Source organism: Falco rusticolus, chromosome 3 (assembly GCF_015220075.1).
Source record: "Falco rusticolus isolate bFalRus1 chromosome 3, bFalRus1.pri, whole genome shotgun sequence".
In the NCBI taxonomy this organism is placed as follows: domain Eukaryota; kingdom Metazoa; phylum Chordata; class Aves; order Falconiformes; family Falconidae; genus Falco; species Falco rusticolus.
The window spans coordinates 51007452-51034159 of NC_051189.1; the positions used below are offsets into that span (position 1 = coordinate 51007452).

At 42.0% G+C, this 26708-nt stretch overlaps 1 protein-coding gene across 4 annotated transcripts in view; it reads left to right on the forward strand.

Annotated features, from left to right (window-relative positions):
* Positions 1–26708, forward strand: part of NOL4 (nucleolar protein 4) — a 201349-nt gene that overhangs the window by 9738 nt on the left and 164903 nt on the right. The gene's annotated exons all lie outside the window — the stretch shown is intronic.

Consider the following 26708-nt stretch of genomic DNA (forward strand, 5'->3'; position numbering starts at 1 on the left):
GGAATGAGAAGTCTGCATTGCATCCCCTAGAGAAACTCTGAATGATTTCACCGAAACTTCTTCCATGGATTTTACAAGAGAGTGATAGCTCCGTGGCTCTCATAAGGCTGTAGCATGCTCTTTACGTCAGTTCAGCTTGGCTGGCTGGAACAGAAGTGAGGATGAGGTCGCGTTCCTGCCCTTCCTGCACTGTGCCCCTGGGAGTGCGGGCACTGGTGATGGCACTTGCCTCTGTCTTGCTGCTACCTGGTATCCTGCAGCATCTCCCAGGTGTTTTGCCATAGAGCATCTGTCAGGGTTAGTCATAGTTCTACCCATACAGTCAACACAAGGAAAGACTTCTGGAGCGCAGTGAAATCCCAGCATCTTCCCATCCCTTTCCTCCTCGTACTAAATTTTAATATTGCTGGTGGTCTCAGCCTTCATGCTCTTGTTTCATGAATAGATTATTAGGTTTTAGGTAGGTGTTCTTAGGTTGGCTGAAGCTAGCTGTCGTTATTGCACAATGCACCTGTATGTACTGTACTTTGTTTAGGGATTTATTTGTTTATTTACTAATTACTGAGCTCTGAAGCATCCTTTGCAGACTCCCTTGGAGACTGGGACTAGATGGTCTGTGGGTTGTAGTGTGGACTGTAGCAGTTTCTATGGCTTGTTGCGGTAGTGGTATTACTAGTCTGGAGGAAGGGAGGAGACAGTCAAGTATCTGAGCTCCAGCACTATCCTATGTGGACCAGTGCATGAGATTATTGTGATTTATACAGAACGTTTGTGACGAACCACCTCTCTTTATCAGTTTACTTCACTTGGTGATGAGAAGTAATGTTATGTTTTCACCTCTGTATTTTTGTCTACTTGTGCTAGCTTTTTTGTGTCTGTATTTGTTGCAACTATTACCAAACTCATACTACAGTGGGAAAAAAAGATAAAAAGAACAGAATTATTAGAGAATTAATTGCAAATATGATAGGAAATTAGCTCATTCAATTTCTGGAAGACTTTGCTTTTGACCAGTCTGACCAGCAAGTGTCTCATATATATAATTACATGACTTGCCCCTTTGCATTTCTCAAGAAACTGCAGTGGAAAAGAGAAAAGAATGTAACTCATCCTTTTCTCCCTTAATCTAGATATAGTCATAATTTTTTTTATTACATCTTTTGATAACCTTTATCTTTTTATATTCTGAGAGTTCAGCAAAGCTTCACGGCCATGGTTGCCATAATACTAAAGTATTTCATTCATAGCAAGCAAACAGCTCAGCCTCCTTTTAATGAGTGCTATATTCCAATGCCAGGCATCTGTCTCAAACCGGGTTCAGACAGACCACATCTATTTACCTCTTTTTTCTCAATTTGGGCTTATCCAGCAAGGAGATGGGACAGTAAGTTCTGTATGGATGCAGCAGCAAAAACGAGTTTCTCCAAAAGATGCATTTTGTGAACTCATTGCACTTTGACTCTGCGTTTTTTAGAAAGCCTAAACAAATCCTCTGCTGTGTTTTACCAGTGCACAAGGCCTGATTATCATTGTTTTGGTGTAATTTGAGAGTTGAATTGGGCATATGGTGAGCTTTCAAGTAGTTAAATTTGCACTGAAGCAAACAATAAAGCAAAATAAATAAAGCTAGTTCTAGAGCTGGATAAGACTACTTTCTCCCTTTTAATTGCCCTTCTGTATATTATTATTCTCTGCAGATCAGCCCAGTTTTGGCAAGTTACCTCAGACTGTGGAATTGAAAAGATTGTTTTACCTGTATTCCTAATGAAACACGTGAACCAAAAGGACTGCTTTCAAAAACTGAGCAGGGAAAAAGTATTCCTAAATAGGAGAAAGAGGGTCAAATTTTATTGATAGTAATAAATAGATAATTTTAATTAATAGCATTCTAATGAACTATGTCTTTTCTGCCACTTATCATTGAACTTGGGTTAAGCAAGTTTTTGGGGTTTTTTTTAGAAATTTAATTCTTAACTGTAAAGTCAGTAAAATTTCCACATATACAGACTTCAAAAATTCTAACAAATCTGCATTATCATGCTTGCTGTAATCTGAAAGCAGGCAAATAAAGTACAATATAGATGGTTATGTGAAAATATTTTAAAGTGAATTAGTACTTTGCTTAACAGATCCAAAGAGCGAACTAACAGACCTACAAAAGAGCTGGAAAACTGTAGCTGTGTGAAGATGGAAGGAGTCAAGCCAGTGAAATCTCTGAGGCTTTGAAGGACCGGTCCGGTCGTCCTAAATTGCGCTGGATGAAATACCCTCCTGGGATAGGACCAGCAGAAGCTCTGTGAATCAGTTTTTTTGGCACAGACATTATGTTTTGAAGACATAGTGCAGCCCCTGAGTGATGCTTAGGCTTTTTAATGGGCAGTGTCCAATGGAGGAGCCCACTCACAAAGCATCCACCATGTGTGCTCCACACCCCGATCACTTGATATCGGTTGACTGGGTGGCAATGACTAATTCTCAATAGGATACGTTCAGATCAAGTTCTTCCTTTTGTAAACAGTAATTTACCTGTACCTGGTATCCAATTTTGCCACAGGATATTCCAATGTGCTAGACCAGCACTTAGTAAGTGTATAGACACGTTTATAAAATGTATAAAAATATCTAGAAAGGTTTAATTACAGCAAGGCCAAATTCAGCTGTAAAATAAATACTAGGAGCACCCTACACCCACCTCTTTGGTTATAATCTGTAATGCCAGTGTTGCACTCATCACAATGCACTGTATAGACAGCTCTTTGTTGTAGAAATCCCCATATTCTGATTGTTTAGGGAGGGAAAAACCAAACTGGAGAACGAGCTTGATCTTACTCCTTTAAACTTTCTATATACTTAAGTTGATTAAAAATGCATCTCTCATCCAGTCCCCTTCCCAACTAAACATACACAACACACTCACCCCCATTACGCTGTTGAGGTTGTTTGCTTCTTTTAAGTATTCTCACTTTTCTATGGATATTGCATTAGGACATCTGCTTGGGGAGAATTCTTTTTCCCTTTTCCCTGTCTCTTGGAACTATATATGCATTAGAGCAATTCTGCTTCTAATAAGAGTGGAATAAAAGTGAGATGAGAGAACAAATAAAGTGTTAAAGCTAATCAAGTATAAACAAACTTTGGCTTAATAGCTTCCTCTGAACTCATCCTAAAGCAAGAAAGTCAGCTTTGGGAGAGGTGGAGGCTGAGGAAAGTAAAATAAGCCTGGAAAACACATATTACACATGTCATAGTAACAATAACAATAATAATAATAACAATAACAATAACAATAATAATAGTAATAAAGCTAATGAAGTAAACCAGGTAAAATGAGGCTGATGCTTCTTGCTAATTTGGTGATAAAACTACTATTGATCTTCCAAACTAGTATTTAAGCAGCTAGGCATACCTGTTGGCTACCTATAAGCACAGAGCAACCTTAAGATATGAACTACCTAACAATTAAAACTGTCTGGAAAATATGAGGAAGATGAAACACAATTTTTTGGGGGGTGTTTTTCATGGAAATTTGATTTAAGTGAAATTTTGAATAAATTCTATGTCTATTCCCAAGCATTTATTTAAAATTTGAGTTTATTAGTTACCATTTAATGAGTATCACAGTATGATATAGCAGAAAGTAGCTAAGCACCAGACACTAAAAACATTGTCGTTATACAAATAGGTGCTAGATACACCTCCCAGTTTGAATGTGAATGTGTTCACCATTGTGTCATTGCCCCAATACCTATTTGATGTCCCAAGTGCTACGCATTTTCCTTGATCCTTGTCATTTGTCTTTGCTGCTGCAGATAATTTACTAATAGGCAGAGAACAGTCTTTTTCCTTGTGTTGTTGCCTTTATTTCCAGACCTCGAGGCCTGCTGTTTCTCATTTTGAATTCCAATCCAGTGGCAGGTGCCAAGATTCAAATGTATATTATCTACAGGCAGTAGGATCAGCCCGTTTGTGTAACATCAGTTGAACTGAACCACTCACTGTGCTGGCTGCATTTTAATATTTTTAATCTTTCTTTGGAAGACATGCTATTTTGGTGAGCAACCAAAAGCAGTCTAAGCTGCACACAAGAGGAGATCTACAAATGGGTTGCTAAATCTAGGCTTCTGTAAAATTAAAAAAACCCCAAAAACAAAAGAAAACAAAAAACCTTAAAACCATGTAGCTGGAGATTCTATTGGGTCCAATCCACCCACAACCATCTGGAGCAGTAAGTCATCTATCATATTTATCTAAACAAAACTTTGGACATGACATGAGCAGAAATGAGGGGTGTAAGTTGAGCTGAAATAAATTGTACGTTGCTCTTTTAAAACGTTCAAGGCCAAGAAGGGCGATTTTAAGAACTGCTGAATGACATTACCATAATAATGTGAAATAGACCATTTTCAAGGCAAAAAAACCCCTGTTCCCGCTGAAGTCAATAGCAAAATCCCAGTGACTACAATAGCGGTGGGATTGGTCTGCTAAGTAGCAAGCCATGCTTTAAAAAAAATCAATACTTCAATTTTACAAGGTAATATGGATAGCAGCTTCGCTGCCTGTTATCAGACCCCATAGTCTGTGGATTCTCTCCCTCCAACGCCACCGAGGTTCAGCACCTATCTTACGAATCATTGAGAGGAAAGACATAAGCTGTTCCGAGGCATGTCCCCGGCCCCTGCCCGGGGGGGTCCCCGGGGGCGGGATGCGCGGCCTCCCCCCTCCCCCCCCCACCCCCGCCGGGGCCGCTGCGGGTCGCGGGTCGCGCTAATCGCTGCGGATCGCGCTGTAGCGTTTGACGCCCGGTACTTCAGCTCCGGCCCTCAGCGTGTCAGCAATAAACAGAAATGCCCTGAAATGGGTCGGGTTTTCATCTCGCACCACACCACAAACACCACCGGCGACATTTTCGTTTTGCATTTTCCTTTCGCGTTTGGAGCACTGCGGTGTTGCGGTTCAAAGCAGAGCTACATCCCATACGTTCATCTTCACACAAAGGATATACATCGGTTTTGACAGAAAGAGAGGCGGGCTTTGGGGGAAGGGGCTGAATTTTGCCTCGCCGGCAAGAGAAGGGCAGCCAGCCCGCTGGATTTTTAGTCCCTGGAGCTCAGAGCGCCCCTGGCCACACGGAGGGTTTGCGGGGTCCCTCCGCTCCGGGGCACGCCGCGCCCCCGAACCCGCGTGTGCTGGGAGCTGGAGCCGCCCGGGGCTGGCAGGCGGCGGGCCGGGCGCTGGCAGGAGGCGCGGTGACCGTGACTCCATCGGACATAATGAGCGCAGCGGCTCGGCAGCCGGCAGGCATTTCCTTCACCCCTCCCCCTGCAGCCATATGGTGCCGTAAACAACCGCCGCGCCGTGCGGAGTTGGGGTTTTGTTGTTGTTGCTCCCCCCGCCCCTTCTCCCCGCGCCGCACAGGCCGCCCCGGCTCCCAGGGGTGCCGCCCGGTGCTCCGCAGCGCCTCTCCCCGGCGCACCTTGCCGGCGGCAGGGGGCGGCGGGCGCGGAGCGGCGCCGGCTGCGGAGGGGCCATCTGCCGGGGCCGCCCCTCGGGGGCCCGCGTCCCGGGGCCTGGGGCCGCCCCGCGGGAGGCAGCCGGGGCCGCGACGCCAGCTGGGTGCGGGGGCTGCCCTGAGGGGCGCCGCTCCAGCCCGCGCCGCTCCAGCCCCCACCGCCCCAGCCCGGTGCCGCTCCGCCGCCGCTGCGGCTCCATTAATTGATTCAGGGCCTGGGCTGGCATTGAGGGCACGGGGGAGGGGGGAGCGCGGAGAGGGTGCGGCTGTGCCGCCACCGCCTCCCCCCGCCTGTTCCTATGGTAACAGTGAAATACCTCCGGGACACGCACACGCACACCCGCTCCTCACTCCCACTCGCGGAGCAGGGGGGCCCGGCCGGGCCCGGCCACCGCGCCCTCGGCAGCGCCCCCCCGCCGCGCGCGCGGTTCCCATGGCGACGGGCTGCGGCAGCACCTGTGCGGCCACCGCCGCCGAGGCGGCGCAGAGCGCCTCCCGCCCGGCCATCGCCGCCTCCCCCCGGCCCCCGCCGCAGCCCGGCCTGGCTCCCGCGGGGGCCCGCTGCGAGGCCGTGCCAGCCCTCCGCAGAAAGGGCTGCGGCTGGCAGGGGCGGAGGGGGAGCCCACCCGCCCCGCGGCCGCCGTCCCGCAGCCGCCGGGCCTCGGCCTGTGCCCCGCCCGCGGGCGGTGCCGGCCCCGCGCGTTCGGTCAGAACGTGAGGTAAAATAGTGGCTCCGGAGTATTTTCCGTGCAGCAAATGCCCAGTGCCTGCCCAGCGCGGTGGTTACTGCTGGCACTGGTAGCACCCAGAATAATGCTAGTGCTGGAGATAGGCAGGTGATAGCCCTGTCTGGCCAGAGCAGCCGTGTGGGCGGACTTCTATGCCAGCCTGCCTTGTTCCCAGCAGGGGATGGGTGCTGGTGCATGTACGAGGCCGTACGGCTGGTAGCTATTTCATCAGACACCCGCAGCATGCTTGCACCATGGCCCTATAGCCTGCAGACATCACAGGCCTCTGGGAACAAGTGGTCTGACTTAGGGAAGCCCTTGTCTTTGGAAACAAGCCCCAGGTGCCTTAAGTAAATTCACTGTACCATGATGTGATGCCACAAGAGACCCTGCTGGCAGGTGTAGGGCTGCCCAACGGCACTGCAGTTACAAATAAATACTTGCTGTAAATAGTGACATGTCATGGTTGGCATGACTTGAGGTGCAGGGAGTGGAAATAAAGCCTTGCGCCACTGTTACTGCTGGTGTTCACCCTTGCTTTCTGCTTTTGCCAGGACCCGGTACTTAAGACACCATTTGCTTACCAGCCCTGATGCTCTCTTACTGTGTGTAGGTAGCTGTATGGTATGAGGTGTAGTATATAGTTACAGCTATTGCTGAAAAGCAATGTTGCTCAACTTTCGGCCCTCAAGGTACTAAACTGGCTATTACAGGCAATAAAAACTTCTGTGTGGAGTTATGAAAATGTGGTCTTGGGTCCCTGATGTGCAAACAATCCGATCTATTCTGAAGCCAGGTCTGTCCCTCCAGAGAAGACTTGTAAGTCCCATCCTCCATGCAGCTGAATGGGGCAGCCCAGCAACTGGGAAGAGGGGGCAGACAGGAGGAACGTCCTTAGCCCCAGTTACTAGAAGTTTCTTTTTTAGCCGTAATATGAGAAAACTATTTTTTATCAGCTTCACTAAATGCTGGATTGCGTGTCATCAAATACAGCTGGAGGACTCCCATTGTCTTTAATAGAACACAGCTGAGACCTAGAAAGATAGTAAAATACCTGACCAATAGTAACATCACTCATGAAAATAAAAATTTATTTCCTGTGTGAAAAACTAACCACAAAACCGTATCTGTACCCTAAAGATGTTAATGTAAAAAAGAGCAGGAATCTTTCTCTATAGATGTTAAAATAGCTTAAAAATTGAGAGTTACCAACTGTTACAAATTCATTTTGAATCCCATGGTGTTTGTAATTTTTTATTTAAAAAAAAATCATCTCCAGTCAAATGCTCATGAAAATTCTACTTTTGTGTTAAAAAATGAGGCAAAAATCACTTAGTAATCCCCACAGCTGTATAGAAGAGATTGTCAGTCGTAGCAACAACTCCCTGTCAGTTCTCAGAATCTCCCAAGGACTGTAGGTATTTCATTATCAGCCTTTTGACTGATGAGTGTATAAAATGCTAGTGGTTAGTGTGGTTGTAGAGACTGATACTATTGATTCATAAACCATGAATGGTCTTGCAGGCTGTGGTTTGAGAACTTTCACTTTAAAATCTGCAAATGTCCCAAGCGGACCCTGTAGACTTAGAAACCAGGGAACAAAATAAGTGTGCTTTTTTTCCTAAATCATAAGAGTTTTCAGACTGATTTAATGATTTTCCATACTGTGTTTCACCAATTCAAGTATCCGTTAAATAATTATTACTGAAACAAAGGCCACAAATACGAAAGATGAGAGAATGAAGGATATAATTTCAGCAGGATCCTCAACATAATGCCTAATAAGCTCTTTGAAAAAAATTCAGAATAAAACTCCGAATAGTTTAAGTACAAACATAGGAACACTGAATATATCTTAAATTATATAAAGCTCAGCTTCATAATAGGGGAGTCTAGAAACTTCAGTCCCCAGAATTTACAAATCAGATTGTAAAAACTTAATGTGAAAAAAATTGCATGAGTATTCTGCATCATAAAGCAAGCTCTGGAGAAGGAGAGCATTCTACTAAATGGCTTGCTGAAATAGTATTTCCCAGGTGCCATCCTGCCACAACCCGGAGACATTCTTTCTGCTGCAACACAGGAGCACAGGAGGATCAAATGTGAAAGCAACATCAATGTCATTAATTCTTGGGCCCATAATTCTAATAGCTTGACTTCTGCGGGACAAAAAAAGCAAAATAAATTGCTGCAATACCTACAGCATCAATAACTTGCAAGAATTAATGCAGAAAATTTATATAGCTTGAGTTATACATAGCATCAGATGAGTTGATCATAATGGTTCCTTATAAACCATTATAATCATCACCACCATAAAAAGAAGTGTGACCAGCAGGTCGAGGTGATTCTTCCCCTCTACTCTGCTGTCATGAGACCCCACCTCGAGTACTGTGGCCAGCTCTGGAGTCCTCAGCATAGGAAAGACACGGACCTGTTAGAGCAGGTCCAGAGGATCCACTTAGAGGGCTGGAACTACTACTCCTATGAGGAAAAGCTGAGAGAGTTGGGATTGTTCAGCCAGGGGAAGAGAAGGCTCTGGGGAGACCTTATTGCAGCCTTTCAGTATATAAGGGTGCTTATACGGAAGAAGGAGAGAGACTTTTTACCAAGGCATCTGTAGAGATAGGACAAGGGGCAGTGGTTTCAAACTTAGAGGCTAGTTTTCAGATTGGACTTAAAGAAACATTTTTTTACTGTGAGGGTGGTGAGACACAGGAACAGGTTGCCCAGAGAAGCTGTGGATGCCCCATCATTAGAAGTGTTCAAGACCAGGCTGGATGGGGCTTTGAGCAACCTGATCTAGTGGAAGGTGTCCCTGCCCATGGCAGGGGATTTAGAATGAGGTGATCTTTAAAGGTCCCTTAGGCCAACCCAAACCTTTCCATATTTCTGTGATGCTGTGATTCTGTCTCTGTAACTCATGATACCCAGTATAGCTAAGGTCTGGACAGGACGAATGCGAACAGTAGGTGCTAGACTGGATGCTGTCATTGTAATAGATTTATTTCAGTGAATATGCAAAGCTGGAACAGATACCCTGAATGGAGAAGGAATGTCTGTAAGCTATAAGCAGAAAGAAGGACACAAAACCAAAAAACAAGGAGCATCTGAGCAGAAAATCTAATAGGAAAAAATGAAATGGAGCCACCACCTTTTTTGCTTCAACATCCAAAATCTGAGGGAGTTTCAGAAAGATTTTTTTGGGTGTCATCAGAAATCATAAAATGTGTTTGTCAATAAGCCTGAAGAAAAAGTATTCCTGACCCCTGGAGGAGAGTGCAATGATGGCATTTTGTAGTGAAGTACCCTCAGATGGCAAGTTACTGTTAAAAATGACTGAGCAAGATGGGAAGTGGGCTGTAGTGATGAATAGATAGATGGAATAAAACCCTAGATACAGAATGAAACCCCATCCTAAATGCATTGTACCAGCTGGTAACAACTACCTCAAGGGTCTGTTCGTTTTTCTTCAGCAAAGTTTAGCCAGCTTGCCATGCCGGTGAAGTATTACTGAATCAAATTGAATTTAATTTCACACACACCCATAAGTAAAAAAACAAACACATGTATTTACCAGACATGCAGCTGTGCCTGGTGTCTCCCCAGAACACCAATTGCAGGATACGTGCAGAATACCCCCAGTGAAAAGTTATGCTAGAAATGGTTCAATTTGATGGGTAATTGCTGTGTCATTTCCTTTTAAGGGCTGTAGCACTCAAAATACAGTACTGTAATAGGCTATTTGCACGGAACAGAACAGGGTTTGTCTGTGTGGTCTTTTTAACATCTTGGTGATCCATGCAGATTTGGCAGTTGTAGACATAGGATTTTGAATTTAGAGTTTTCCTAGTGAGGAGAACTGGACTTTATTGTGGTTTGGGTAGCAGGTGTGACTTGTCAATAAAGTAATAGCGTTATTTCTCTTAGAGCAGACAAGGCCTAAATGATGTAGATAAAGTAGTTACTTGTCTGCATAGCTGACTTCATCTGTTGACTTCAAGTGCTTTGAAGTCTTTTAGGTTATTTGCAGTTAGTGGTTGCTATAAAGTGCCAGCAAATGAGTGGGTACAATGTATTTACAAAGGGAGAGATGTGATACAAGAATTCTTACTACACTGGCATCCTTGATTTCACTAAATGTTTCATGATATACATGAGCTCCTTCTGCAGTGTGTCTTGGGAAGTGTAGTCCAGGAACAATCAAGCCTGATGTAAGGAAAAGGTGAAGGTTTGAGCAAAGCAAGTTGCAGCTTCCTGTAGGCACATCAGCATCTCAGAAGATGCAGTTTAATGTTGAATTGATGCAGAAAGAATTGCAGATTCAGTCCTTGTTAATGTTTTGTTGAGCAGAATAAAAATGTTGTTCATGTTGTCAGCAAGATGAAAATAGATGTTGGCTGTCCTTTGTAAGATAGATTTGAGGCTTTATACCCTTAGCCACCTCTAATGTATATCTAAAACTGTCATCTCTGCATCAGCTTTGCTGAGGAACTAAAACTGATGATGGTGTTCCCTAGTCCTTTGCAGGCAGAGCATGATTTTAGAGACAGTAGGAGAATTTGGGAGGTTGATCCATATTTTGTTAAAGTCAATGTGAGTCTTCAATGGGATTTTTAATTATGTTACTATTCGTGATGAAGGAATGTGCTGGACCCTTTGCAAAGAAAGCTGTTTTTGACAGGAGCAGAGCAGGAGCTGGGAGCTACGCTCAAAGCGTGGCAGTGATCTGGCAAAGCCTTAGGGAGGTGATCACCTATTTCTCACTGCTGCTGAGAGGGCCTTGCTAACTCTTTCTCAGCAGAGAAACTTTATTCCCCAAATGAATCCTAAAGAGTGCTAGTATTGTGTCTGTCTTCCAAGTGAACATGACTAAGGAACAGCAGTACAGCAGTCTGCAAACCTTTTGTAGCAGGCGGTTGGCATGGCCTCAGCCAAAGATTCTGCATTTACCTCTACTAGTCTGTAAATTTGCCTCTTAGAGGCAGTGATGAAAGGTACCTTTCATCAGAAGAGTCATTTAAGATGAGACAGAAGAAATTACACCATGAACAACAGAAAGCAGTCCCTTTTCTGTCAGGATGTGTGCTAAGTGACCATTTGATTTGTTGTTCACCTGTAATGTCCCTGATTTTGTATAGTACTATTCATCTCAAGAGATCCCATAGCACATTGCAAGCTAAACTGTAAATTACAACCAGCTCTGGGTTGGATGGCTGTATCCGTCAGTCAAACTATATGCAGCATGTATATGTAAAGAGAGGAAGACAAACATTATTGTCATTATTATTACTGAAGACATCTGAGTGTTGTTCTCATTATCTTAATACAGCCAGTATACGCAAAGGCGTGAGAAAATGGGCAGGTCACTTAATATTGGTGAATTGTGGTTTTGCTGCAGTTTGAATGCAGTAGTTTAAGATATTGGGAGACAGAGCGCCAAATTCTGGTGAACCTGATGAAAATTACAGTAACTATACTGTATGTAATACATAATTGAATTCTAATGCTATGTTTCAAATTTTTTTTTTTCCTGCTTTGGTAAACAGCTGAGAAATTTAAAACTTTATTCTTTTTATATAAAGAAAGTGCAAGTAAGGATACATAAAAGAAAAAATGTTAATATAGTGCTTGGTTCGTATTTTGAGCCTAGAATTGTACTAATAATTAGAAAGATTCGTATAGTTTGCATGTTAACTGTTGTAGATATGAAAGAATAATCATGAACTTTAATTATACAGAACAGACTGTTTCATCTGAATCTTTCCTTTTCTTTCATCAGCTGTGCTTTACATATACTAATATTAGCATGCAAAGTAATACTATATGGTAGTAAACACATGGGCATGCTTAGATTAAGGCAGAGACTTGCAAACATCTGATTAATAGGGAGTCTCTTGCAAATGCTCCAATTTCCTGTCTTGTATCATGCATCAGATGTTGGGTAAATCTGGTTACCTACTTACTCAAAACACCTATTTTTGCAGTACTGTTGAGGAAATCATATGTTTTCCTTCATTATTTGACTGTTTAATTATGTTAAAAAAAGAAAAGGAATGGTGGACATCATAATCAGTGATCAGAACTGGAGAGTACCTCTTACCTTCATTAAAAAAATTAAGAAGCTGATATTTATAAAAATTAAGAAGCTGAATTCACCCAATAAAACAGCATTTGCAAAGTCAGTTGTAATGTGTATTTACCAGTGTTTTGGACTGTTTGCTGTTTTGGGCATGCTTCAGATTTGATGCAGGAAATGTTCTGAGTAAAGTTAGTGTAACTGAGATCTAACCCCTTTCTAGGTTACTGATGCAGTCCAGACATCAATGTCCATTTCAGTTTCAAAGCAACATAATAAAGGAAAATAGTTCCATTCACTCTCCTGTTTATAATCAGTGATACATGTGCGTGTTAGATAAGACTGCAAAACATTTAAAATTCATAGAGAGGCATATCTTTTACGTATAGGCTCTTGAAGAAGGGGACTACTATGCAGTAAAGTTCTGAACGAAGGACACAACAAGCATGAACCCACTGAATTTCATTGCCAGTGGCAGAGCAGGCACAGATTTTGATTCCCCGCCCTCGGATGAGCAGTGGTGCCTGAGCATGCCTGAGAGAACATGCCCACAGTCCCTGTGGAAATTGCTAACCATACATCTCTTTAAGCCCTGAAAAAAGTGGACTGCATGAAGAGCTGCAGATAGACTGAAAGAGGAGCAAGGGGGGAGAAAAAGTAAAAAGTAGTGGGGAAGATGTATTTTTTCTTACTGCTTCTGTGAGAAGAACCAATAGCACTCCCACAAGCATTTGAGTATTCTCCCTGCTTTCAGAAGGGCATTAAGTAAGGCAAGAAAGACTTACGTTCTGATAGTGCTTATTGAAGGAAAGGCTGATAGAATTTATTTAGAGAAAACCTGAGTCTACTGGGCCTTCAAAGAATTTCAGGAGACTGTTTTAGATAGTTGTATTATCTTAGTGCATAACCCTACAGGCCAAATAGAGTTTGGTGGGTTTTCATGAAGGTTCATCATGTGTAACATTAGCAAGTGTTTTCTATCACACTAACAGCTTCAATGTAATATCTGATACAGAAGAATTTTCCTTCTAAAGGAGATTTCCCAAAGGATTCATAAAGGCTCCTTTTTTCAATCACCACCACCATTTTTAGTTTAGGTTCTTTTTAGATATATGTTTTATTTTTATCCCTGTAGCAAAAATTAATTGGCAAGGTGAAACTGTAGATCAGTGTTGAAAATTTTTCCTAAGCAAAGTCTGGCTAATATTGACTTCAGTGTACAGTAGCAGCATGTTTGTGCTGAGCGGTGATATGAACTCTCCATCTGCAGATGTCAGCCTCCTAACTATCACGCTGGTCAGGACTGAACATATGGTTGAGCAGTGTTTTTCAAAACTTGATTCTTCTGGCAAGGATTGGCCTCTTCATGCTGTGGACTTTGTTTATGGTTGGGGAAGGGAGGATGAAGAAAAGGAGAAAAAAATTGGTCTAAATAATCTGGCTATTTGCAACGGTACTTCCTCACAGAAATACAGTTTTTTGCATCTGGCACTTGTTCTTGCCTAGGTTACCCAGGAAAGAAGAGTGCTGTTGCAGGAGTGGAGAAATCAGTAGAATTAGGGAAATGTAATTTAATTAAAGAAAAAGCCAACAAATAAGTTGTTAAAGAGCCCCACATATGTCTTCTGAGGTAATTTAATTTTGTAAAACCTGATCTGTGCGTACACACAAATATGAACAAAACTAATTAAAAAAAAGAGCAATATTCTTTATTTACCTACTAATTTAGTTTGCACAAATTCTAGTTTGAGTGTACAAGCCCTCCCTCAGGTCTGAGATAGGCTCAAAACTTTGGGATTTTTTAGTGTATTTTTTGAAGGATAACTTTTGCACCCCTCATAATGAATTTGCCTGAAGAACATGGTTAGATATTTGGTTCATGGCATTTGCTGGCTACAATGAAAACTTATTGCTGATATCTGACGTGACATTTGCTCCTTCTGTTTCAGACCTGGTCGAGAGATTGTGTATCCAATGTTTTGCCTGATTTTTCGAAGTACTGTGTTGCTTGGTCTGAGAACAGACCCCAGTATTCCCTACAGGTCTTACTTTGCTTATGTGCATAGGTCATCAGGGCTGTAACACCACTACTGCTAAAACTGCCTGTAGGCAGAAGTCAGTGTGCCAAGCACAGACCCATACATTCAGTTTTGTACTAATCTAACTGTTGAGTCCCCAGTGCCCGTATCCCTGGTCAGGTAACGTTGCCTGTGCAATTACAGTGAGCCCCTTCATCATCCCTGCCCGCTTGGCCTTGCAGAAATCTGGAGCGACCTCCATTAGAGGCTGTTAGCTTATACTCCAGGAATATTTGGTCTTGGAAGTACCTCTTTGCTCTCTACAACAAACTGCTTTCTTCCAGTGTGGGAAGTATATTGGTAATGTGGGCAGAGAACTAGGCCGGGTGTGGAGCACGGGGTGCTCTGGAGATGTCTGTCCCCTTTGGCACTGGAGCTGGGGACAGTTGTTATTCTGCGCTTTGCCTTGCAAGCGAGGTTGCTGAACCAGTGCCTGGGTTATATCAGCACAAAGGTTTTGTATGGGTGATGCAAAACCACTAATGTTTTCTCATCTGTCCCTACTGCAAGCTGCCTAAAATCGGATCCCCAGTGTCTTTACTGATGTTGCTAATGAGGTTACCAATTAATGGCACCTAATGGTCTGTTATAGAAGTGATTTTGGTGATGGAGCCAGCTGTCTTCTGGGAACTGTGCTGAGACCATGAACTCATTTTGTATAAGCAAGTGAACAGCTGTTGCAGAAATATCTGTGGGAGAGATTAGGTCACAGACTTCATCTCCCTGCCACCCCAGGACTGTTCCTTGCAGTAGGCAGCAGGTGGAAGGTGGAAGCAACTTTAAGGGACAAAAGCACTTGCTGGAGTTGGACCCAGAGATCTAGACACAAACCCACCATATCGCACTAGCAGTCTTTTGATCCATCCTTTTCCCCTGACTTTTGGAGGTATTTTACTGACTAACTGGGATTGTGGAGCAATTTATTATTTTTTTAGAAGTTTTGTCACTGAGCTGTGTTGATCTATGGTGTGGTATCCTCTTGGCACCTGACCACTGTATATAACTCTTGGGACTTGCATATCACATTATTTACTGAGTAAGTTCCCTCTGTGAACACCCTTGCATCAGAGATTTATGAGTATTTGAAATATAATTTAAAAATATACATTTATATTTACCCCAGCACTTTGGGGTAGCGCATTCTTATTATTTAAGCTTCACTTTAGCACTTAGGTTAGTTTTGGCGTACAGTAGTTGCATTTCATCAGTCTGAAAAAAGGTGGCATTATAGATCTATGTTGCATTCCCTTAGTGCTTGAATACCTGTAAAGTATAGCACACTTTAGAATATAATTGTGTAATTGCTCATTTTTGGAACATGACAGCAGTGTTAAGAGTTAACATTTAGATGGTAGCTTGCCCATTTCTTTTTGCTGAACTGATGACAATACCAGATATTATAATTTAGAAAAAAACCCAAAACACTCTAAACAGGTCCACTCTAGGATTCACACCCATGCATTTTAAAATCCCCTACAGTCAAAAATATTTGAAGAGAATTAGTTTTTTTATCCTGGTAACCTTATTTGGGAACAGCAAATCTTTTTATGCTTACCAAAGTACTGTATAGATACAAAGAACTGCCTGTTTTGAGATGAAAGTAAAACTAAGTTTTGTATGTGTTGTCATTGCTAGTAACTTTTAGAAACAAGGTTTCATGGAAATTATGGTACAGTGTGCTGAGCCGTCAGAACGGGGAGCTGAAGTCCCTTCCCTTCAAAATACTCGCCAGGAATAGCTGACCCTTCCAGATTACCTGTGAGACTGAAAAGGCAGTTCCCATGCTAAGCATTTAGCTTGGCATTGCAGTCTTCTCTGGAAGAGTGTTAGAATAACTGTTTACAGCCTGGCAGATATAATTATCAGATAAAATACATGAAGAGTAGAAAGATGTGAAAAAGTGTTTGAAGGGAATGTCATTTCAGTATGTGTACATTTAGTGGTCACTTGTGCTTCACTTTGTTGTTATCCTTCTATTTTTTGGCTTAGCCTGTCGGTGTATTTACAGTTTTGTGAACAACTGAAGAAATCGGTACACAGAAGGATTACCACCAGACTCAGAATTACTTCTTTGAACTTTTTTTGGTGTCTCTTAGTTGGTAGAAATCTTATAGTTATCCTAATATTTACCTCCATGTTCAGTTTTGCTGTAGTAGAAGAATAATATGTTACTTTAATGCGGTGAATTTTCACACACTTTCATCCAGTTGGTAGAACTGAAGTCTTGGCAGTTTTTTAAACTTAAACCCAGCAATTTCTTAGAATTTACACAATTATAGAAAATTATGGTAGAAGTTGTTCATACCTAGATGAATTTTTTAATGAATCATTGAGAAGGAATAAACGCATTAAAACTTTGATTATGAATGTGAGTCTAAACAAAAACTTCAGTTAAATTTAGTTATACTGCTCGAGTCTAAACAAAACCTTCAGTTAAATTTAGTCACACTTCTCCTCTTTTCAGGTATCTTTAATGTCCTAACTAGGTTTATTAACTTTCAGATGCTTACCAAACAGTGAGTTTGAAGTGGGCAAGTGAAGTGTGATGGATATTTCCAGAACTGTAGTATTTTCACTCAAAGTCAAAAGTAATTATTTCTAATAGAAAGCTGACCCACTAGAAAAGAGACAGCATCCTTCATGGAACAGGAAATAATGCAATCTGTTTATATAAAAAAAGAAATAGTTATTGCTTCTCTCTTAAAATGTAGACTTCTAAACAAACTATTTTGAAATTGTCTAAGATCAGAAATTATTTTTCAGATTATTTTTAAAAATGAAGAATTCATTGATAAATTATGGTTAAGTTCAATTGAAAATGCAGTTTGCTGAATTAAAATTTTTATTGTTGTTAGAGATTGACAAAAAGATGACCTTTGAAGTGAAAATTGCCATTGCCTCACAGGTGTTTATGTGCTCTTCTGCTCTCTCTGTCCAGTCCTGGCTTTGGTTTGATTGAAATTGTCCCATTCTTTTCACTGAATATGATGCATTTAGTGCCTGAATTAACTGTTCCTGTATTAAATATACCAGCTCAATATACTTTTGTAGACAGAATATAGCATTAATTTGCTTTCTCTGTCAAAAAATAATAATAAGAAAGGCCAGCTGTAATCAGACTTCAACTAATGATGGAAGCATCATCTGTTGTTTTAACAGGCTAAGTAGGCAGCAGTTTGCCAGAGAGGGAGGCAGGTAGAGGGTGCGATGCAGCAAATATGGCGTCCACGTCAGAATAGGTGTTCAGCTTCTTTCTGCTCTTCCCAGTCACACCAGGGCTATGTGTCCCTGAGCCAGGTACTTAAGTGTCTTCCTCATCGGTTTGGGTAATGTTCACCACAGTATACATGTGTGAAAAATCCTATCTTTTTGCCTTATTAAGGAAGCTAAGGCTGCATCTGCACTGGCATTTTAGTTTGGAGAATGAACGTGCCTTTGAAACAAAGCTCCTGACCATGCTCACTGTGCTTCATGTCACATTGCAGTGTTTTTTCAGTGCATGAACTGGGTTCCTTTCAGTGAAAGAAAACTGGCATTTGTTCCAGGCATGCACCTACTAGTTTGCAACCAGAAGTGGCTGTCCAGTGCAGGGGACCAGGTTTGAGCTAGCCTGAAATATGTATGGTCTGGAATCAGCTCCTTGATACTGACTGCTTTGCTCTACAGATCTGCTCTTCCTGTGGTGCCCCGCTTGCTCACAGAGATAGAGCTCATGGTGTTTGGTTAGCCTGCAGCAACAGACTTCACAAATAGTAAAATGTGGCCTGTCTTGTGACCCGTTTTTGTTCAGAATGGTTGTGCAAATGTTTAAACACCTAGGGAAAAAAAATAATCAGGTGTTAGTGTGCTGGGGGAAGAGTATTAAGACCTCAGTTAAGAGCTGACTCTTAAACTGTGAAGAGTAAACTGCAGCCAGGGCTCTGCCTGTTGTTTATTTTTCACTGGGGTCTTCCCTGCCATTCCTTCAGGACCCTGAGTGCTGTTGATCTTGAAGTGGCTTTTTGAAATTGCCTCTCATTTGCCATGTCCATGTTTATTTTCAGTACAAAATGCAAGAGTCAGTAGACATGTTCTGTTCTCATTTCAAAGCTCTTCTCTTGCACCAACACTGATGATGATAGATCTGCCTATCCAGCCACACTTTTGAAGAAAGATGAAAAAGAAAAGCTTCTGCCCTTCTCCAATATGGAAAGAACTTAAAATATTTATCTCAGGGACCACTGGCCAGGTTATTATCCTGTTCATGCCAAAGGGGCATCTGAGGATAACTTTGAAGGTAGCTTGTCTATCATGAAATAATCTCCAGGCCCATTTTAGTACACTTCAAGGAAAGCAAGGTGGCAGACCTTCCCATTGCAGTTTGGCAAGTTGGATTTCATAGAATCATAGAATGTGTTGGAAGGGACCTTAAAGATCATCTCATTCCAACCTCCCTGCCATGGGCAGGGACACCGTCCACTAGACTGAGTTGCTCAAAGCCCCATCCAGCCCGGCCCTGAACATTTCCAGGGATGGGGCATCCACAGCTTCTCTGGGCAACCTGTTCTGGTGCTTCAACACTGTCACGTAAAGAATTTCTTCCTAATACATAATGTAAATTTACCCTCTTTCAGTTTAAAGCCATTCCCCCTTGTCGTATCACTACATGCCCTTGTAAAAAGTCCCTCTTGAGCTTTCTTTTAGGCCCCCTTTAAGTAGTGGAAGGCTGCAATAAGGTGTCCCCAGAGTCTTCTCCAGGTTGATCAACCCCAACTCTTTCAGCCTGTCTTCACAGGAGATGTGCTCCAACCCTCTGATCATCTTCATGGCCCTCCTCTGGACTTGTTCCAACAGGTCCATGTCCTTCTTATGTTGGGGGCCCCTGAGCTGAACGCAGTACAGGGTGGGGTCTTACAACAGCAGAGTAGAGTGTGAGAATCACCTCCCTTGACCTGCTGGTCACACTTCTTTTGATGCAGGCCAGGACATGGTTGGCTTTCTGGGCTGCAGGTACACATTGCCTGGTCATGTTGAGCTTTTTATCCACCATTGCCCCCAAGTCCTTCTTCTCAGGGCTGCTCTCAATCCATTCTCCACTCAGCTTGTATTTGTACTTGGAATTGCCCTAACCCACATGCAGGACCTTGCACTTGGCCCTGTTGAACTTCACGAGGTTTGCATGGGCCCACCTCTCAAGCCTGTCAAGGTCCCTCTGGATGGCATTCCTTCCCTCCAGCGTGTCAATCGCACTACACAGCTTGGTGTCGTTTGCAAACGTCCTGAGCGTGCACTCAATGCCAGTGTCCATGTTGCTGATAAAGATGTTAAGCGGTCCCAATACCTGAGGAATGCCGGTCTTCACCTGGACATTGAGCTGTTGATCACAACTCTTCGTGTGTGACCATCCAGCCAATTTCTTATCCACTGAGTGGTCTATCTGTCAAATCCATGGCTCTCCAGTTTAGAGACAAGGATTTAGAGACTGTCATGCAGGTCAGTGTCAAATGCTTTGCACAAGTCCAGGTAGATGACATCAGTTGCTCTTCCCTTGTCCACAAATTATGTAACCCCGTTGTAGAAGGCCACCCAGTTTATCAGGCACAATTTGCCCTTAGTGAAGCCGTGTTGGCTGTCGCCTCACTATTTCCCATGTGCCTTAGCATAGTTTCCAGGAGGATCTGTTTCATGGTCTTGCTGGGCACACAGGTGAAACCGATGGGCCTGTAGTTCCCTAGGCCTTACTTTTTTCTCTTTTTAAAAATGGGAGTTATATTTCCCCTCTTTCAGTCAGTGGGAACTTCACTGGACTGCCACAACTTCTCAGATATGATGGATAGTGGCTTAGCCACTTCATCTGCCAGTTCCCTCAGCACCCACGGATGCATCTCATCAGGTCCCATGGACCTGTGCACCTTCAGGTTTCTCAAGTGTTCTCGAACCTGATTGTGTCCTACAGCAGGTGGTTCTTCATTCTCCCAGTCCCTGCCTTTGCCTTCTGTGACTTTGGCAGAGTGGCTGGAGCACCTGCCAGTGAAGACCAAGGCAAAAATGTCATTGCGTACCTCAGCTTTCTGTATGTCCCAGGTAACCAGATGTCCTGTTTCCTTCTGGAGAGGGCCCACATTTCCCCCAGTCTTCCTTTTACTATCAATGTACCTATAGAAGCTGTTCTTATTGCCCTTGACATCCCCAGCCAGAGTTAATTCTATCAGGGCTTCAGCTTTCCCAGCCTGACTGTTCAGACAATTTCTCTGTATTCCTCCCAGGCTGCCTGTCCTTGCTTCCACCCTCTGCAGGCTTCCTTTTTGTGTTTGAGTTTGTCCAGGAGCTCCCTGTTCATCCATGAAGGCCTCCTGGTGTTTCTGCCCGACTTTGTCTTTGTTGGGACACATCACTCCTGAGCTTGGAGGAGGTGATCCTTGAATATTAACCAGCTCTTAGGTCTCTTCTCTCCAGGACTTTATCCCATGGTAGTCTAACAAGCAGATCCCTGCACACGCATTTCACAACCCGTTATCTCTAATTGCTAGAGCTTAATTAAATAGAGCTAGTGATTCACACCAGGTGATGGCCTCACCTGAAAGGATTCAGTAGGGTAGTCTTTCTGGGTGGGATCTTTTAGACTTACATGTCACTCAGCATGCACCCCTTATTGTTTATGGACAGAGATTTGGTTTTTATGATTTCCTGTCATCTGGACTGGTCTAAGAGATAACGGAGAAAGGGACTTCTGCTCAGTATTGATTTGGTATGTCTTGCTATTTATTGGGTGTCTAGGACTCCCCTGTCAAGACAATTAGAGGACTTTTTCTCACCTACAGCTTTCATAACATCCCAAACCTTTTTGTCTGTTGTTTAGTCTAAGTCTCTCATCTCAAATGGCATATTAATTTGCCATTTTACTTCACTTTATTCTATTTATTTTCATTATCTATTTCTACAATTAGTTTGACTCATTGCTGCCATATCCTAGCTTATTGGTTTAGTCCTTTTAGGGTTTGTTGCTCTAAAGGTTCCAGAGAGAGGACTTGGCAGCTGGAAATGGTTCTGATGTGTGTGTATCTGCCTTAATATAACTCTGATTTTTCCTGTCTCCATCTGCTGGTAAAAGATGAGATTTACTGTTCAAACATATCATATAATGAGTAACAGAAACTATAAATTTCAAATAATAAATACCTCTTTCACTGTTGTGGACGCTTTCCATTAGGAACTGGATAGAAATGATCAAATTATTTTTAGGCAGTCTAATAATATCTATTAAATACTAATAATTTTTGATGTGTTGTGAATTTATACTGTGTCGACAGGAATAAATTAGATATTCAAATGGATGTACTAATAACCTGGGAATTCAAATCTGTGTGCTCATTAAACTGGATTTGTTAATTTCTGTGGAGTAAGAGATATTCCTAAATGGTCATCTCTCTTTTTAAATATTAGTATTTTTACAGTTACTGAGCAAGCAGATAAAGGAAATAATGTATAATGGGATTTTCAGTTTGATCATTAATTTTGACTTATTTCTGCAGACAGGTATATAAGACTCATGTTGCACATAAACTACCATTGGTTCCTCTTAACAGTTACAGTACAAAATTTTCCTGTGTTGAATCCAAAGGGAGTAAACCACCTACATACAATCATGTCAGGAGCTCATTACATATAAGCTAATTTTATGCAAAATGTTTTGTTCATTCAGAGCACAGTGTTTCAGCCAGCAAAAGACTTTGCTTCCCATCCAGTGGAAGTGCATCTTCAAGACTGCAAGAGGCAATACTAGTCAGCAGAGGTGTGGTGACACAAATAAATACTGGTTATATGAGAAAAATGTTACACATCATAGTTCTGCATTCATAGAGGCCTTACATTTGTATGTGATTTACGTTAGGTAATGAAATACTTAGGTTGATTGTGATTTCCATCTACTGTTAATGTTTTGTAGATGCTTCTGGCTTTTACAACAGAGGTTTTTATAGACCTGAACATTTTCTATAAAACCACCAACAAAGCCTTTACTTTTATTTTCAGTCTATCATGTGTTTATAGGAATATTTTTCAAACACTGTAAAGATGCTGATAGTTACATTCATTCTCAAAGCAAGAGGGTGTTTTATGAGGCCTATTTCTCTCAAGAAATTTCAACATGAGATGGTACAGGTATTCTCAAGCAAGGAATTGCAAGCACTTTTGTTTCAGTGGCTTTAATTTTAAAGGCTTGTATTAAATTTTTCTCTCCTCTGCAAAGTAATATAAAGATGACAGCCTTTTTTTATAATAGATATTTTTGCTGTCTTCACTAAGTTTTATCTGTTCGCTTCACTGGCAAACTTTTTTCCCTTCTTTACTCCCACTAGCTCTATAGACTCCACCTCAATAAAAGAGACTGACTCTCTCCTCAAGCATCCTTGTTCAAAGGGATCCCTAGCACTTTCCAAGAGGTGCACAACTCTGTAAACGTCACTTCTGTCCAGACATTTATTCTTTGTGTAGCTATCTATAAACAAATAAACAAATAACTTCCATCTCAGAGTGCAAATGGAATCTGTAGGGCTGAAAATGAAAACCATCTTTTTATTTGTATCCTAAGAACATAGTAAGATCTCTGAATAAACATAAACCCAAGAGTAAACAGGACATCCTGCAATACAAAGAGTAAAATTAAGTAACTTTTCCCTGGTAGAGATTGAAACCATTCCAGCAGCTGTAAAGATGAATTATATTTTGGCAGTGGCTGTCATGCTGCTGGCCAGAGAGGAATCTGAGAACTGGTTTAGGATAGGGGCATACCTCAGTGATGACTGAAATGTGTGGGATGTAGCTTTGCCTAAAAGATTTGAGAGTTGAAGTCCAGTCTTTGAAGTGAAACATTCAGTGAGGCTTCCATTCCTAAGTAATTTTTGAAAGTGAGGCTTGGACTCTTGCCATGACGAATAAAAGTCCTAAAAATACCTCAGTGATTTATAAATATCCTCATTGCTATTCCAGCTTTGTTAGTTCCCAAGTCACTTTGAAAGTGGCATTTAAGCTTCTCAGTCCTAGAGTTATCAAGAAGGAACTCAATTAATATCTAGTCTATCCAAGACAGGATTTACTCAAACTATCCGTGACAGATATTTGTCTAACCTGGTCTCAAAATCCTCCTGTGACGTACATATCTCACAGCCTCCCCAGGCAAACTATTACTATACTTGACTATCCACATCAACAGTAAGTTTTTCCTAATGTCTAACGTAAATCTCCTGTGCTGTGGTTTAAGCCTATTACTTGTTCTGTCCCTTGTGGACATTTCATAGCCTTTCAGACATCTGAATAGCATTATCATGTATTCCTTCACTCACCTCTTTTTAGCCTAGTTGTGGCTAAAAAAATGTCCCCTCAGGCACTGTGAAAATTTTTACCCAAAGCCAGCTTATAAAGTAGAGTTCCTTTGTTAATGCCTTTATCAAATAGCAATTTCAGGATAAAAGTGTAGTGTAATGGTGTATGGCAGAAAAGCCTGATACAACTGTGTCCACTTCAAAGACTTTATGGTTTAAGCGGAGGTTTGAGGTTGTATCATTTGCCCAGCTTTTTACTTGTTGGGATATCAATCTTGGGATATCGAAAGTCCCGGTAAGTAAGCTACCTTATTCAAGTTGCTCATCTGGTGTATTGCTTCTGCAGCTAAGGCTTACAGTCCCTGCTCGGCACTGCATGTTGCCAGATGGACTGAGCAGCTCACTCGCAGCAGCTCAGCACCTTCTGCAGCACTACAGGCTTTCCGAAACAGGCTCTACCTTACAGCCTTATACAGCACCAGAATGAAGCCTGACCTAGTCAGGTGCAGGCCCCACCAGATAAAGTTATGATGAAGTTATGAGTATAGATGTTAAATAATGGTACTGTCTTCCCCTGAAACAGTTTCTGCTCCATGTAAACCCTTTTTTTGTACCCTTTTTGACTGACAAGATTTGGAAAGTTTGTATTAATTTTCTGGCACTTCAGTTAGAAGGCATGACAGAGAGTTTGTGCAGATTTTATTTCCATGCATTTTTAGCAATAGTTGCAATGCTTACTGTTTTATTCAGCTGGATGGAGAAATGCAGCTTGAAGAGCACACCCACATCATGCTTACCTACCTACCTTTGGGTGTCAGTGTCCAGGAGGGAGGTACCATCAAAAAAAGAGGACTGCACACTATGGCCTCCAAAAGCAGAAAAATTAGTTTTGTTTTTGAGTTCCTTCTTTGAATATATTCCCAATATTTATATGTGTCAGCTCTGCTGAGGTGGCATCTCAGGTTTTAAATTAATATTGTTGTAATGCGTTTCTCTTTAATTAAAAAAGAGAGCTCCCCCGTAGGAAATTTCCTAAAACAAAACTCATCAGTAATAAACAGATTAAATCTTTATCAGTTAATCAACACTATAAACTTCTGAGTGTTTGGAGAGTGATGTGAGATAACGCTGTCATCATAATAAGAGTGTTTGAAATCATTAGGGATCCCACCGTGCTGTTTGGGTGGTGAGAAAATAATGATTGAAGATGGGCCCCCCTACAGAGTTCACATGTGAATTCTTCTAAAGATTAAAGCTGCAAAGATCAGGATTTTATGTTGGCCCCATCTCTAAAGCATTCTTTTTTTAAATAGTGGGCAATAGTGGTGGATAATACCAAGTAAATTCTTAATGGTGTTGATACCCGAACCTGTCATGATGCCACAGAATTGTTGAACTGCTGGTTAGTGAAATTTTAGAGACTGTTAATGGGATGGGAGCCTCACCACCATCTCAGAGCAACTGTTCCCAGCTGATCTTTCTAAGGCTTGAACCTGTGGTGGTGACTGCACTGCAGATTCCTCATCTTTCTCCACCCTGAATCCTCAACACAGTCGCTTCCATCAGGACTATGGCAGTCCTCTCATCACACGTGTGGGAGTTCTGCTCTGGTCCAGCTGTCTCCTGGGGATAAGGAGCCCAACCTGCTGTGAGGATGGAGGGGACCATGTAGCTTTGGGCAGGGACCTCTCTGAAGAAGTTTGGGCATACTGGAGCAGGATAGGACAAAACTTGTCTGGCTGGTAGCATATCAACACCGCCTAACTCGATACCATTCGGAGTCATGCATGTTTAGAAAGTTACTCTATAAAGGCACTGATGTTTTCTCCATCTCTACTGGGAACGTGTCAGAGTGCCTCTGTGTCACCTTGAAGTGTTCTTTGGAGCCATTGCAATTATTTGGGTCCTTTCTGTGAACAATATGAAAAATATAAGTAAGTGGGCTGGAATGCAAATAGAGGCAGTGAGAAAAATAAACCATGTTTGTCCACATCCAGCAAACCTTCTGGAATGGGTTAGCAAAAAGTTATGAGCAGGGGGATGGCAACTAGGAATCACATAATTATTTCCTTTTCATTTCTCATCTTTCATCTTTGTTTGGTCACCGCAGCAATAATTGCATGTATTTTGTCACAAAAAAGGTCAAAGTAAATCAGTTTTGTTGTGGCACGAATTAGAGTAGCAGTAATGGTGTTATCAAGTGTGTTGAGTTTGGAGTGCCCTTATTGTTTCAAATACCATTGAAGGTTAGGTGACACTGCTGCTTCTAGAGGTGCAAATTCAAATACTGTGTTGGAGTACAAGTGAATTGGCCATTCTTATTTTATTCTTCATATACTTATATTGTATTACAAAACACAGTCTGCTCTGGAAAAACAAGGGTCCCAGATACTGTCCCTTCGTTACAACTGAATCCATAGACAGCTATAAACCAAAAAAATGCTCATATGGATGGTCCTGTTTAAAAGGCAGGAACTGAACTGCACTGATTAGTTTCAGAGATGTTTGGGACTGGTTCTGTTCATAAATCTTTAGCTACTGTGGCACTATTACTTTTGAAAATGAAATGGTAGGTGTCCTCACTTTTCTGTCACTAACTGGAAACGTGTGTGGAAAAATCACAAATTAAAAAAATGTCCCTTTTCCTCATGCTGTGATATGTCTTTGTGTAGTATATTTTCAAACCAGTTTTGCAGGGGTAAATTGTAACAACTTCCTTTGTATTCATAATTACAGTCAGCTCTGTCACCAGTGAATTAAAACCTTTTATTATATACCTTTATGAAGTGCTAGGTACAGATTTACTGGGGGTGGGGTGTTGGGGGGGTGGGGGGTGGGAAGGAAATAAGAGGATAAGAGAGCTGTTGCATTCTTATTAACAGCCGCATAATGCATTTCTGTGCCACGTGTTTGGGACTGCTTCAGCCTTTGAATCTTGTTTGTGCATTTGGAGAAAGAAGCACAGACACATTTTGTTTTGGTTTTTAAATACTGGAGTGAAAGATCATGTTCTAT